General features: G+C 47.7%; 1 protein-coding gene across 5 annotated transcripts in view; it reads left to right on the forward strand.

Moving 5' to 3' along the window:
• The window catches only part of NAV2 (neuron navigator 2), a 370498-nt gene that overhangs the window by 140448 nt on the left and 215777 nt on the right, over positions 1–14273 (forward strand). The gene's annotated exons all lie outside the window — the stretch shown is intronic.

Consider the following 14273-nt stretch of genomic DNA (forward strand, 5'->3'; position numbering starts at 1 on the left):
GCTTTAGACACCCTCTGGTCTGAGAACTTCGGCAAGTTCTGAGTTGATAGGCTGTGGACTGTGCATGTGCCCTTCCGACCCCCTCGTGCTCACTTGACCTCTGTGGCCCTTGGTTTCCTACAACGAAAAACTAAAGTGATAAGCCTTTAGCACATTGTATTTAAGTGCCTGTATCCCACTAGACATTAACATCTTTGAGGATGTGGTCACATGTGTCTGTCTGCCCACACTGCCTGGCACCTGGTGGATGCTGGGTGAATATTTGCTGAAGAAGTTCCCGTCACACCTACCTGGGGACTGAAGTGTTGTGAGTGGCATCGTGGTACTCTATGAGGTTCAAAAACTTAGCAAATGTGAGGATGGTTGGGGGAAGACTAGCTACAAATCTTGAACTGAAAGAGAAATTGGATGGTGATTTATATCCATGTAGATTGTGGTTTAATATATAAGCCATCTGGGCCTCATGCTGGGATCCACCTCCCTGCATATGTCTTCCTGGGGTTCTTATGTTTCAGCCTCACATCAGAGGGGTGTCCTCCATCTATGTGTTTGTTTTTCATTTTTTCATGAAACACAATTAGTGATGAATTCCTGCTTGCACTTTGGTGAGGCACCATTGGCCCATGGCATCTGCGGGTTAGAAACCAGCTGGTAGGTGAATGGGTGAGCCAGGGTGCTCACTGAAGCAAAAGGTGGACAATGGTGGCCACAAGCTTAGTTCAGGTCCCAGAAGGTCTTCTGGTGGAAGGTCATCTACCAGAAAGTAGATGAAAATCTCTGTACCTCCTAAAAATTGATCGTGCAGCTTTTAAAGAAAGGACATGATGATCTGGCAATACCAGGGTGTCACTTCCCAAGCAAAAGTTGGTGAAAACTGAGCAGCAGCTGGCCCTTTAGGTAGGTGCAGCAGGGGTGTCCGGCCCGTGGCCCGCAGCCCACACATGGCCCAGGAAAGCTATGAAGGCCGCCCAATACCAAATTGTAAATTTTCTTAAAACAGTATGAATTTTTTCTTACGATTCTGTGTCACAATGTATTTTTTCTTACAGTTGTCCCATTTCCCCCTTCATTCCCCTCCACCCTGCACACCCCCTCCCCCTCACATTCCCCCCCTTTAGTTCATGTCCATGTGTCATAAGTTCTTTAGTTTCTACATTTCCCACACTACTATTGCCCTCTCCACTGTCTATGCTACTTATTCTCTGTACCTTCTCCCCCCTTCTCCTCCTCCCACTCCCCTGTTTCTAACCCTCCATATGATCTCCATTTCTGTGATTCTGTTCCTGTTCTAGTTGTTTGCTTAATTTGCTTTTGTTTTAGGTATGGTTGTTAATAACTGTGAGTTTGCTGTCCTTCCACCATTCATATTTTTTATCTTCTTTTTCTTAGATAAGTCCCTTTAACATTTCATATAATAAGGGCTTGGTGATGATGAGCTCCTTGAACTTGTTCTTATCTGAGAAGCATTTTATCTGTCCTTCCATTGTAAATGAAAGCTTTGCTGGATAGAGCAATCTTGGATGTAGGTATTTGGATTTCATGAGTTGGAATATTTCTTTCCAGCCCCTTCTTGCCTGTAAGGTCTCTTTTGAGAAATCAGCTGACAGTCTGATGGGAACTCCTTTGTAGGTGACTGTCCCCTTATCTCTTGCTGCTTCTAGAATTCTCTCCTTCATTTAATCTTGGGTAATGTAATTATGATGTGCCTTGGTGTGTTCCTTCTTGGGTCTAAATTCTTTGGGACTTTCTGAGCTTTCTGGACTTCCTGCAAGTCTATTTCCTTCGCCAGATTGGGGAAGTTCTCCTTTATTATTTGTTTGCTTGAGTTTTTCATTTGTTGCTGTTTCTCTTCCCCTTCTGATACCCCTATAATTCGGGTGTTGGAATGTTTCAAGATGCCCTGGAGGTTCCTAAGCCTCTTCTCATTTTTTTGAATTCTTGTTTCTTCCTTCTTTTCTTTTTGGTTGTTTCTTTCTTCCTTCTGGTCCACTCCACTGATTTGAGTCCCAGTTTCCTTTCCATCACTATTGGTTCCCTGTGCATTTTTCTTCATTTCACTTAGTGTAGCCTTCATTTTTTCATTTAATTTGTGACTAAAATCAACCAATTCTGTGAGCATCCTGATCACCAGTGTTTTGAACTGTGCATCTGATAGGCTGGCTATCTCTTGGTTGCTTAGATGTATTGGCTCTGGGGCTTTGATCTGTTCTTCCTTTTGAGGCTTTTTTTTATCAGGTCATACCTGTTACATATGAGGGGCAGAGCCTTAGGTGTTCACCAGGGTGGGGCAACCCAGTGGCTGGGTTGTGATGCTGTAAGTGGGGGTGGGGATAGAGAGGGACCAATGGCGCTTGTTCCGCTCTCTCGGATTTCAGTCCCGTCTGCGGTTTCCCACAAGCAAATTGGGCCCTTCTGATGCTTCTTCCTGGGTGGGTGGGCCTGTGTATGTTTTAAGACCCTGTGTGTCTCTCCAGTGAACTCTCCTGTGAGGCTGGGAGTCTCTCCCGGCACCTCAACCCTCGCCAGTTTTTTCAGTCAGTGCTTTTAGGCTTTATTTCCATATCACTGGGGCCTTGGGTTGCACAGTCTGTCTCACTGCTCGTTCCTTTGCCTGGTTTATCTGAGTGTGAATGTGTGTACACGGTCAGCCAGCTGCCTTGCGCACCTCACTGGGTCTGCTCGTTTCCTCCCCATGCCTGGGGTCCGCTAGCCCTGTGCCACCTATGCACCCGGGTCCTCCAGCCACCACTTTTTCCTGCTGCGACCCCTCTCCACTGGCCACCAACTTCGTCCCTCTTACCGGTCTGAATGAATGGTTCATTGTCAGACTTCTACACAATTCAGGTTTCTCTCTGTTCTGGTTGTGTTTTTGTTTCTAAATCTTTGTTGTCCTTAAATTTGTTTGTGCGAGGAGGCACAGTATTTCCACCTAAGCCTTCATCTTGGCTGGAACAATGCATTTTTTTAAAAGATTTTATTTATTTATTTTTAGAGAGAAGGGAAGGGAAGGAGAAAGAGAGGGAGAGAAACATCAGTGTGTGGTTGCCTCTAACACACCTTCCGCTGGGGACCCAGCTTGCAACCCAGGCATGTGCCCTAACTGGGAATTGAACTGGTGACCTTTTGGTTCTCAGGTCCGTGGTCAACCACTGAGCTACACCAGCCAGGGCCCATGTCACAATGTATTTAATGTGTGGCCCAAGACAGCTCTTCTTCTTCCATTGTGGCCCAGAGATGCCAAAAGGTTGGACACCCTTGGGTAGGCGTGTTTGTCATGTTCCCTACCATTCCCTGTTGCCTTACACCCAGCCCATTTTAGTCATTTGTTATCTGTCTGCCCCCTTGCACACATTTGAGGTTTTTCTGCTCCAAACTATTGTATTCCTGCAAGTAACTTCCACAGAAATCCTAAGCACTGACATGGTGGTTTGAAAGATACTGTTTTGGGAACATTTTGACTTTGAAACAGTGCCTTTCAATGTTTATATTGCTTTAAATATTTCCTCCTGCATCTAAAGATGTAAAACACTGTAAATGAATGTGTGTTCACAAGTATCTTACACAAAACATGCTCAGAAGGATGTGTGAGAAGTCACTTGTTCCTCAGTGAAGTGTCCTTTTGATGTAAAGGTTGGCTTGGCTTGGTTGGACTGGCTAGGTGCCACATTGCGGAAGGACTGGGGCAAGAGACATGACTAAACAGTGGTTGTGTTTCTCTTCCTCGGCATTAGTGAAGCTCTTGTTCTTTGTCAATTCCATGCATTTATAGCTTTAAGGCACTTTCTATTAAGTGTTCAAATTCCCATTCTGCCATTTAATGACTGCAGTTTTAGGAAGGCACCTTGTACCTCCATTGCCCCATCTGGAGGGTGACGAGGAAGGTAGACACCGTCTGCCTTCTCAAGTGGTGGAAATGAACTGAAATAATAATGTATGGGGAAAAAACACAATGTATGGGAAAGGAAGAATTTAGCCCAGGGCTTTGTTTTTTTTAAGAGTGCAAACACTACTTTCTCGTGAGGCTTCTATCAGGTTTTCAAGAAAGGAATCAATATCCCCATTCTGCTGAAAAGAAAGCTGAGGCTCAGGGGAGTTGAGTATCTCGCCCAAAGACGGACAGGAAACCCTGAGAAATCCACGGTTTCCCAGACTTCACCTCTGCTCCTGTGAAATCTCTAATTTCCCTCTCCCCCATTAAAATATCTCAGTCCCAATGCACAGGGTAACTCTTTGGTATGAGTTGGCTTCCCCTACGGGATATATTCGGTGGGTCAGAGGGATGCCCACACTGGAGGGAGCGTGGTAGCGGGGATATAGGTTTGGATGGGCAGCAGAGCCAGATCCAAATCTCAGCTTTCTTGCCCTTTCCCCTGAAGGAACAGAAAGGCAGAAGGAGAGGGGTGTGCAGCCTGGGTTTTCTTCACTAGCGAAGGATAGTCTGTTACCGTTCATGGAGGTTTTGAGATGAATCAACCTAGAATTAAAGCCTTCCCTGTGCCCCATCTACTTCTCTAAGGGGTGGTGCAGAAGAAACCCTAACTAAAGCTAAAGCAAAGGGCCTTCAGGGGTTAGCGCGTGGATGGAATGTCTCTTTGGATTTGATCTTTTCTTCTATATCATCATCAGGCTTGTGAGGCTCCTTTGAGAGACACTTGCAGAGGTTTTTCAGGATTTACTGATGCTTCGTTTTATAAATGGCTGTGAAGTGTTCTGTTTTCATAGTCACCCAGCAGTGACTATAGGAGGAGGGTGTCTTCCTAATACCTTGGTCTCCAGCTAGAACGCTATGAAATAACCAATATCTAGCTACTTTTTTACTCACCAAAGCCGCAATTTTATCTGGTTCGGCTGCATATTTGTCAAAGACAGAAATCGTGGCCAGGCTTAGCATTGCATGACAAGTGAAACATTGTAACTGTTCCTTCACGGGTGGATTAGGTACCTTGTAGCTGTGGAAAGCTTGAGGACATTCTGTAATAGAGACCTTCCTTGTCTAGTTTGTTCTCTGCCCGTGGACTTGGACCACGCCTCGGACATGCGGGCTGTGGCAGGAAGCAGAGCTGAGAACTATTTAATGTTAATAGTCTTAATTTAATATTGTATAATTTCTGATTTGGTTAGCATGTGACTTTTTGCCTTGGTCACAGATTTTAGAACTTGGAACTATTTGCCGAGTCTCGTTTCTTGGTATAAAGTACTTTGTGTACTACTTGCAAAATCTGCCATTTTGGCAGATTCTTACCAAGTGGTCTAGAATGCAGTGTGATAGCCATGCGTACCAGCAGCGTTTGAAATTGATAGAGGTAATGTGTGTGAGATGTCCTGGAATGAGCGTGGCATGGAATAATCACCTCCTTCTTGCTAGGAACAGCAGGAATTGGAGAGAAAAGAGAAGGGCGGTTTCTGAGTTGGAGCTCCTGCAGAAAGGAACACGACAGGGGGGCGAACACAGGCATAGGGGCGGAGGGCAGCCTCCTTCATGCCAGCCGTCACCACCTTGGGAGCCAGTGTCCTGCAGGATTTGGGACTGAGTGTTGAACTTACCTGAGTGTTGGGACTGAGTGTTGACTTACCTGCTTGGCCTTGCTTTCCTGGTCAGCAGTGCTTTGGGGACGTGCCTGGCACCTCTGTACCCTCCTGGCTGTGGAATTGTAGGGTTGAAACCCAGGGATGGACCACTTGAGAGCAACCCAAGAGAACCACATGCTACCGACCTTAACAATCTGGCCGAGCCACAAAACTGGATCGCAGAAGGCTTGTGTGTGGGAACTAGTCACCACGCGGGTGAGCATATCTCGCTCTTGGCCTTCATCTGCAGATGACCCCATTACTCTGTTCCTTTATGTGTATTTGTTTTGTGGGTGAAATGACATGTTCTAGTGGTCTTTCCAAAATTGAGGATTCACTGCTCTCTGAGGAATATCAAGGATCTGCTGTTCTGTTTTGTTTGGCATTTATATGCTGCTGCCTCTGGAAGACTTTGTGGTGGCTTGTGGATTTCAGCGTGTACATGTGGCAAGGATTCCGAAAGAACCCAGCCCTTCTGAAAAGAGCATAGTGAGTCGGTGTCAGGCTTTTCAGCAGGTGAGTTGATAGGTGTCAGTTGGCACTTTCGTGAGCTCGGTTTGGTGGGGTGACGCCTGCTTATGGTGAGCCCGTCCCAGGAGGCTGTCTGCTGGGATGAGGGAGGGGTGACTACGCTGTCCTGTGACCACTGTTTCCCCCTCCCCTAGAGCAGGGCCTGCAAGAGACTAAATGTTCTTTCATTGTTTTTCAAGGAATGAATGAGATTACCAAGTTCTAGCTAGTTCCTGGGTGAGATTCTCCAGTAGGTGCCTCTCCCTCTGGTTCAGGAGGCAGCCGTATGTTTGAGGTCCACGGGTCAGGTTTTCTCATTAAAGTTGGAATGAGTTGGGAAGCACCTTTGAAGGTAAAGCCAAAGTATTTTTGCAAGAAAACAAAAATTTCTTCTTAACAAAACTACTTGTCTAAGGTCTTATGTAACTTGATAGTGGATACTCTGACCAGAAAGCTTTTTGGACAGTGAGAGCCGATTCCGACAGGGTTAAAATTTACTTCAGCTACAAGGCACCCATTCTTAGTTCTGGTGTCGGATAACGCAGCAAGTCTCAGCATGTCACAGCTCCCTAACGGTCTTCGCTTTCAGGAAAGGCCAGTGATGTCTGGTATTCTGCCATCACGGAACTGTGTGAGGAAAGGGTCTTTTTAAAGCTCTGTGTAAACTTCTAGACCCTTAATATGTGCCAACCCAAATTCGAGACTAGAAGCAATGAATAATTTTCTAGGGTTTTATGGACAATCTTTAAGGAAACCAGAATCTGGTGTGGAGGGCAAAGTCCCTATTTTTTTCAACAGATAATAATTGTGATGGAATATAAGTACCCCTGGGAAGAGGTAACATTCAGAAAGCCTGTAGCAGTTCCTTCTGCCTTGGGGTGAAGGGGACCGGTGTGGCTTAGTTAGTTGGACATTGTCCTGGAAAGCAAAAGGTTGCAGGTTTGATTCCCAGTCAGGGCACATGTCTGGGTTGCAGGTTTAGTCCCCGGTCAGGATATGTACGAGAGGCAGCCAATTGATGTTTCTCAGTGTTTCTTTTTCACATTGGTGTTTCTCTCCCTCTCTTTCTTCCTCCCTTCCCCCTTTCTATTTGTAAATTAAAAAAATTTTTTAATGGAGAGAGAGAGGGTTGGTTAGGGGCAGGCATGACATCGAGTGATGGAAAATCCCAGAGTCCTGGTAGCTGGGCCTGAGGGGAAAGCTGGGAGCAGGACAGGGAAGGCAGCCCGGAGAAGCCGGTCTAGTTCTCTTTTCCCAGGGCCCACCCCACACACAGCTTTGGGCATGTTGTGGCCTTGGGGCTATTCCCCTGTGACGTTCATGTCAAAAGTGACAATACGGTAACAAAAACTGCCCATTATTGGACCCTTTCTCAGCGTCACACATAGATCATCCCCCCTGGTGACAACTTCTACCCTACGGATGGGGTGTTGTAAAGCCCGTTCTACAGTTTCGCCAACTTGCAGAGGATCACGATTTAGTAAACGGCCGAATCGGGATTTGAACCGAGATTTTTCTGCCCCCCCCAAGCCTGGGTTATATCTTTTAAGTATCATTCCTTAACTTATTCACCCCCCTTTAGCATTTGTGTCCAGCGGCTCATTTCGAGGCCTCAGCTTGGAACAGCCCCTTTGGAGGATGCTAGGAAGTTACGGGTCCTTACTCTACAGGTGTTAACAGGAGGAAAGATGCTCGGAATGGTACAGCGAGTGAACGCACACGGAGGCGTCCACTGGGCCTCTCTGACGGTGTGGATCCCCAGGGGCGTTTTCTCCCCTGAATGACTGTCTAAAAGGGGACCCTCTGCAGGGTGCAACCCTGAGGGTGTATTATGGGAGCCTCCAAAATAGGGACTGGCTTCTGCTCCTTTAGTTATAGCCCTCTGCCCAGATTTCTCTCTTTGCTTCAGGGGAAAAATTGAGAAGTCAGAAAATAACAGGAAAATGAAATATTCTAGGCAGTTGGAAAGATAGTCACTGGAGGAATTTGAGATTCTTGTTTTTAATTTTTTTCTCCTTTAGAGAGTTTTTTTTTTCTTGGTACCCATATGGACTTACCCATTTGCTGTAACAGCAGAGAGACTCCTACAGAGCTTTTTTGAAAGGAATTTTTGACCACAGTGTTAGAAAGCTGAAGTTATAAATACTAGAAAAGATAAGGTGCCCGGCATTGCCAAGTCGGAGGAGCTGGGCAAGGCATTAAAGCAGCAGGAGAAACAGGCTGGACAGAGGGACTCCAGCCCCCTCCAGCCCGAGTCCCACGCTCTTACTTAAGCTTTCGGCTCCAAAGCCACCGAGAGAGCTCCAGCTGACTGGCTGGGAGCTTTGACGCTCCGCTGGCACAAGCTGGGTCAAAGGTCTGGAACCCCTTGTACTGCTGGACACATGGCTTTAAGCCTCCGCCAGGCAAGTGGCAGCCTGTGGGGCTTACCACACAGGCCCTCACCTAGAGAGTTTGAAACGCCGCTGTGCTTTATTTTATTTGGGGGCGCCTGTCTAAGATTACAGCTGCAGTATCCACACCTTGCCTGCTCTGTCCCAGGGGTTCCACAGCTTCCACACTGGGGCCCGTGCAATCCTTTGATGATGCTGGCACAGGTGGATGCCTCCCCCTCAAAAAGCTGGGCACGTTGTGCATCGGGTCGTGGCCCCTAGGAATGCAGAGGAAGGAGACAGATAACTCTGGGGAGACAGGCATGTAGGAGGGCATTTCTCTGAAGTATGTTTTGCTTTTTGGTTTGGTTTCGTGATCAAATTTCCATTTTTCTTCTTCTCTATATTTATTTTTGGAAAGAGCCAGAGGAAGGAGTGTCAGAAGGGTTAGATACGAAACAGACCTCCCTAGCGCACGTGACCACAGAGGCCGACATTCCCTTTCCGTTCCCCTCTGACTCCGTGCCCAGCCCGGATGTCTCTGCAGCCCCACCTCCGCTGTTTCAGCCATCCCTGGCATCCTTGGGCTTTCCAATGGGAAGGGCCTGGTCTCCCTGCTGTTGCCATGGTAATGGGGCAGTGACAGGGCTTCCCTAAGAACTGGAAGGACCCTTGCCTTCTCTCCTTCACCGTGTCAGCTCCTGAGTGCAGCCCCTGTGGCCAGCCCTGTGCTCTTGCTCCGTGTCATCTCTATTGCTCTTCAATGCCCGCTGGTCCCCAGTCGCGTAGACTTTCTTTTGGTTCCCAGATGTGGTGCATTGCATTCTGCCTGGAAGCTCTCAAGCATTGGGTTTCCTATGATGGGTACGTTCTTTTCTTCCCACTCTGGATTCCCAGCGAACTCTTAAGTCTAGGCTCAAATTCCCTTTCTGTCAACAAATATTCTCCAGTACCTATGATGCGTTCCATGCTATTTTAGGGGTTTGGGGCTACATCAGTGAATAGAACAGACAAAAAGCCCTATCTCTGTGGACGAACTTGCTCTCTCTTCCTTAAGAAATTCTCACCTGATCCCTGTACCCCAGGTTAGAGCAAGTCTTGTAATACATGACAGATGTTATTTGTGCACTGTTTATTTTATGTCAGTTCCCTATACCAGACTGTAGGCTCTCCAAAGTGGCGATTAGGTCTGTTTTATTCACCCTCGTATACCCAGTACCCGCACACTGTCTGACACCCAGTAGGTGCTCAGTAAATGTAGATGAAGTGGATGAATGAATAAATGATCATTATTATCGTTGGCAAGTCACAGTATCAGGTGTGGGGATCACACACACATCTAGAAGAAAGTTGTTCGAATTGGTCTGCGAGGCTTATGAAGACTCTACACTGTGCTTTCCAAGTCCCCAGAACTCCCCATCGTTGGCAGGGTCCAGATCTCCCATTGCAGAGGATTGAAGCATTTCATGATTTAAAAAACAAAAAAGTCTAGCTTCAGTTCAGCAGCTGTTTGCCTCCCCTCTCAGTTTCATCCTCCCAGGTTGAAGGTCTCCAAGGGAAGCCCCAGTGAGAAACTCTTAACTCAAAACCCGGTACCCCTTTTACTCAGTGTCCGGAGCCCCATCTTCCCTGGGCTGCGGTGTTGCCGATAGAGGCGGCCTTCATTTGCATCCACCATTTTCACGCGCTTTGCACTCAGCTACACTGGTATTCAGGGAAAAACGCTGCCATGACAACTGCCACAACAGATGGTATTTGATCAGTCTCCAAGCTCCCGAGGAGCTACACAGCAGTGCTTCCGAGGTCTGCATGTCGTACGTTATCATGAGACCCAGTCTAGCCGTCATCAGGGTTGAAATGTGAAGTTTTCCATTTGCCTCCTGTCCCCTCTTCTCTTTCCAGTAGTTTGGCATTTGTTTTGATTTCCCTTGCTCTCTGACTGTGGTGGGTGGAGGTCTACGTCTGGGTGTGGGAGACAAAGGCTACAGCATACGTAGTCCATGGGAGGCGCTCTGCCAAGTCTGACGTTCAGAGACCGTTGAGAAACTCTTCACCTTTGGGATGGAGACTCTGGCTGAGACTGGGAGAATGGCTTCATTGCAGGTGTTTGCTTTTGGGTGTTCACAGACCGCATGGGGTGGAGGCCACATGTGGGACCAAACAAAGGGAAGCCCTGGGAGGTGCACCTTGGTCTTGGTCTAAACCCTAACTCTCCCTCATTCGTCCAGCATCTGTCTGCTCCCAGGGTCTCTGAGCCACACTGTGGTCCCACTTCTGGGCGCCAGGCTTCCACCCCAGCTAGGGCCGTGAACGTCAGGGACTCCAACCCAGAGCTATGGCAACAACTACAGCAGCCTTCTCGCCCTGCCCCCCTCGGCACCCCTGGAATGTCCAAGTTAGCACAGATTTCTTCAGCTAATTTTGGAAAGCAGTTTATATTGGCCGCTGTGTGTTAATGAACAGCCTTGGCTGTATTTACATACTTTGCTGGTTCAGAGTCTTTTCCTTTGCTCTGCCTCCCTGTGTTGACCCGGTCTTCATCTCGCACTGTGTGTCTGGATCACACATGAGCCTTGGTAGAGAGAGGTCCAGGGACACCCTTGTGCTGTGGTGAGGTCTGGGCTCCTGCCACCCGGTCGTTCCCCTCCCAGAGTTGGTGGCCGCTTGCAGTCTCAATGGGACATGAAGATGGGTGGTTTACCTGGACAGTATTTGGAAGGAAACCTTAAGGTGAATTTTAATCACAAGAGAGCCTGGATCAAAGAAACCTTCTTGCCTTCTGATCTCGTTCCAAGTGAAGCTGGAGGTTGGAATTCACATCTGACCCAGCTCCGCTTCCCGGCTCCGCTGTCTTCCTGGGGTGCAGATGAAAAGCGCATGGGTCTCGGCCGCCTCGTCAGGAGTGATTTTTAACCTCCACAGAGCGTTATTAAAGAGTGGATTTGAGACTCAGGAATGTTTTCTGAGCTCCTCCTGTGAGCATAGTAGAGGGGAAAGAAAACTCAAGGCTCTTGATGGGCATATGAATTGTCTTTTAAGTGATGCCCCAAGTTCTTGTTTCTGGTTTTAACATTTTCAGGGAGTGCAGCCTGGCCATGTGTGTGCTGCTCCTGTTTCTTCAGGAAAAAGCACCTCTTCTCTTCACCTAACGAGGGAAGGTCCTCACGCTTCCCTGTTTATATGCTCTGGTTCTCCCTGAAGAGGATAGAGGTAGGGGTGTGCATCGAATGTGTCTGTGAGCCCCAAAGAGAAGCATCAGATAAACATGGGCTCCTGGACAGGGGGGAGGACTCCGGACCATCACCATCAAGAGGACCGAGAACCGTGCCTGGCCTGGAGCAGAAGTGCTGACTCTTGTGTTCATTGGATGCATGACTAAAAGGATCATGTCGCTCAGGTGCATCAGTCTTGGCCCTGTTGACATTTTGGATTGGATAATCCTGTGTTGTGGGGGCTGTCCTGTGCAATGTAGTGTGTTCAGCAGCATCCTTGGCCTCTACCCACTAGATGCCAGGAGGAGGTCCCCACCTACCCCCACCCCTGTCGTGACAACCCAGAGTGCTGCCAGACATTGTCACTAGTCGCTTGAGGGACAAAATTCTTGCCCCTTCTCTCCTGCTCTCCCCCACCCAATGGGGAACTACTGATCTAAATTATGAAATTCGTTGAAAGAATAACAGGGCTTTAAAATCAACAGGAGGAGAAAAGGATTCTAGGTAACTTCTTTATAATTATCCATTGCTTCAGTAGATTTTAACATTAAAAGAAAGCCCAGTGGGTGGCTGAGATGAAGTATGCCAAGGGTAGCCTTGCAAGGAGAAATGACTGTACACTTTAAAGGAGACGTGTCAAATGCTCCATGAATGGGGCAAGTAAATGCTCTTTATGTTCCTGGAAGGCTATTTCTACAGATTACAATGTGGAAGCAGAGCAGGGTTTTCCCTGAGCAGGCCAGTGGGTGTCTTTTGGTTTATTGTCGCACAGCTGCACTGTCGGTGAATACACTTCGCCCAGGTCAGTCCATTTTCATGACACGTGCTGGGATAACGTCGGGTGGACTGTTTTATTTTTTTGCATGAACAGATTCAGGAGTGGTCAGCTTTTTGTTTTTCTCATTTTCTATGGGAACATCATTGCCAAAGCCTCGTTTATCGGCTAAGGGCACAATAATATATTAAAGAAATAGGATTGTAGGAAGAGACAAGGGGTAGAAGAGGAATTTTATAATTTTACCTGATTTAAATATTAGTGCCTCTTTGTGGGGGTGACACGTCCTTTTGAGTCATTTTGGCCTATTACCACAGTCTTCAATAGCATAAATGAGGACTGGTAATTATGTTCTCAAAATCTGGATTTTGTCATAGGGTAAAATACCATTGAGGTGTAATTTTTATTATCCTTACAAATAGAAGCAAATTGCTCCAAAACACCTTCCACGGGGACTTCTAGCCATACTCTTCCCTCGTCCCCTGCCCCCTCCCTCCAAGATGGAAGCACCTGGCTGTCATTGTCAGCCATTCTGGGCTTTTAACTCTCCAAAAGAATGGAGAGTTAAAAGCAATCTTACTCTTCCTCCCTCTCTGTAGAAGTGATGTTCTGTGGTGGTGGCAGGGGTAACCCATAGCATCAGCATTTATTTAGTTTTCAGGAAATTGCCTTCTGCCCCTTTTCCTTGAGATGAGAAAATGTTTCCTTGCAGTGCGCTGGAGCCTGGGAAAGAGATGGGAGCAAGCCTGAGCTAGAAAAGACCAGGATGGGGCCACCACACACTCAGGGTTGAGGGATTCTTCTAAAACAGGTCCAGTTTTATTTAAGTATGCCAAAGCTTAATGTAAAGCATTTGGGAGATGTGAAGATTGAGAAGGAAAGTGCCAGGGTCAGGGAGGGGGACGTGACCTTCAGGAAGACCGCTAGAAGACTGGAACAGACTCTACTCCCACTAGAGCTGGTAACATGCAGACACCTCACTCTCTGGCTGTGAAGGAGCCGTCAGAATATTGCTCGGGGACAGGAAAGGAAAAAGGTCACATGTACACCGTGAAACACAGCACAGTCATTTATTAATGAAAAACAAATTCCATGAATTAAATACTGGTTTGGGTTCTTAAGAATGCTGGGAGGTCAGGTACCTGGGAAGTCAGGTGGGTGTCAGGTGGTTGGGGAGGTGGGGGATCTCCACTGTGAAATGGCAGTGGTGGGAAATTCAAAGACCCTGTGTCACGTCAAAGGCAGTTTCTTTCACTCGTGGTCACCATTGACGTTAATCAAGCCCGAACATCTTCCCGTAGACCAAAACATAATTAGCCCTGACAACTGAAGTTGAATCTAACCTTTGGGAATGACCTAATTGTTTTTTTGTGTGCGGGCTGGACATTGGCTCACCCTTGACCATGGCATCAGCCCTGTCAAAGGTGGGAGGCCTCCCGGTCTCTGCCCCATGGGCCCCTTCTTGCCCCAGAAAACACAGAGGGCCAGAGGGGTTTAGCCAGGTCGCAGCCCTCCCTGGTCCCCTGCGATGCCTGCCCTCCTGAGAACTTTGTGAGTAAACACTACCCAGATTCCTGCTGAAACTCCCGTTCACGTTTGTACATTTGACCGCCTGCTGCGTTGGCAGCTAGAAATTTCTCCCAGCTGCTGGTAGACGGGTGGGTCTCCTAACCTCGTCCCCACCTCCGTGTGTCTGGCAGCTGCTCAAATTTTCAGGATTGCGCCGGCGACGTTGATCAGCATGGGAGCTCCGGTTCCACCCCGGTTATTTTTGGCAGCTGTGAGCCATCCGAGGCCCCGACATTTGGCTCTGTGTGGTTGGATATTAGGTAACCT

The sequence above is a fragment of the Sturnira hondurensis genome, unplaced genomic scaffold (genome assembly GCF_014824575.4).
Source record: "Sturnira hondurensis isolate 20B ecotype Veracruz unplaced genomic scaffold, ASM1482457v3 Scaffold0002638, whole genome shotgun sequence".
NCBI classification, from domain to species: domain Eukaryota; kingdom Metazoa; phylum Chordata; class Mammalia; order Chiroptera; family Phyllostomidae; genus Sturnira; species Sturnira hondurensis.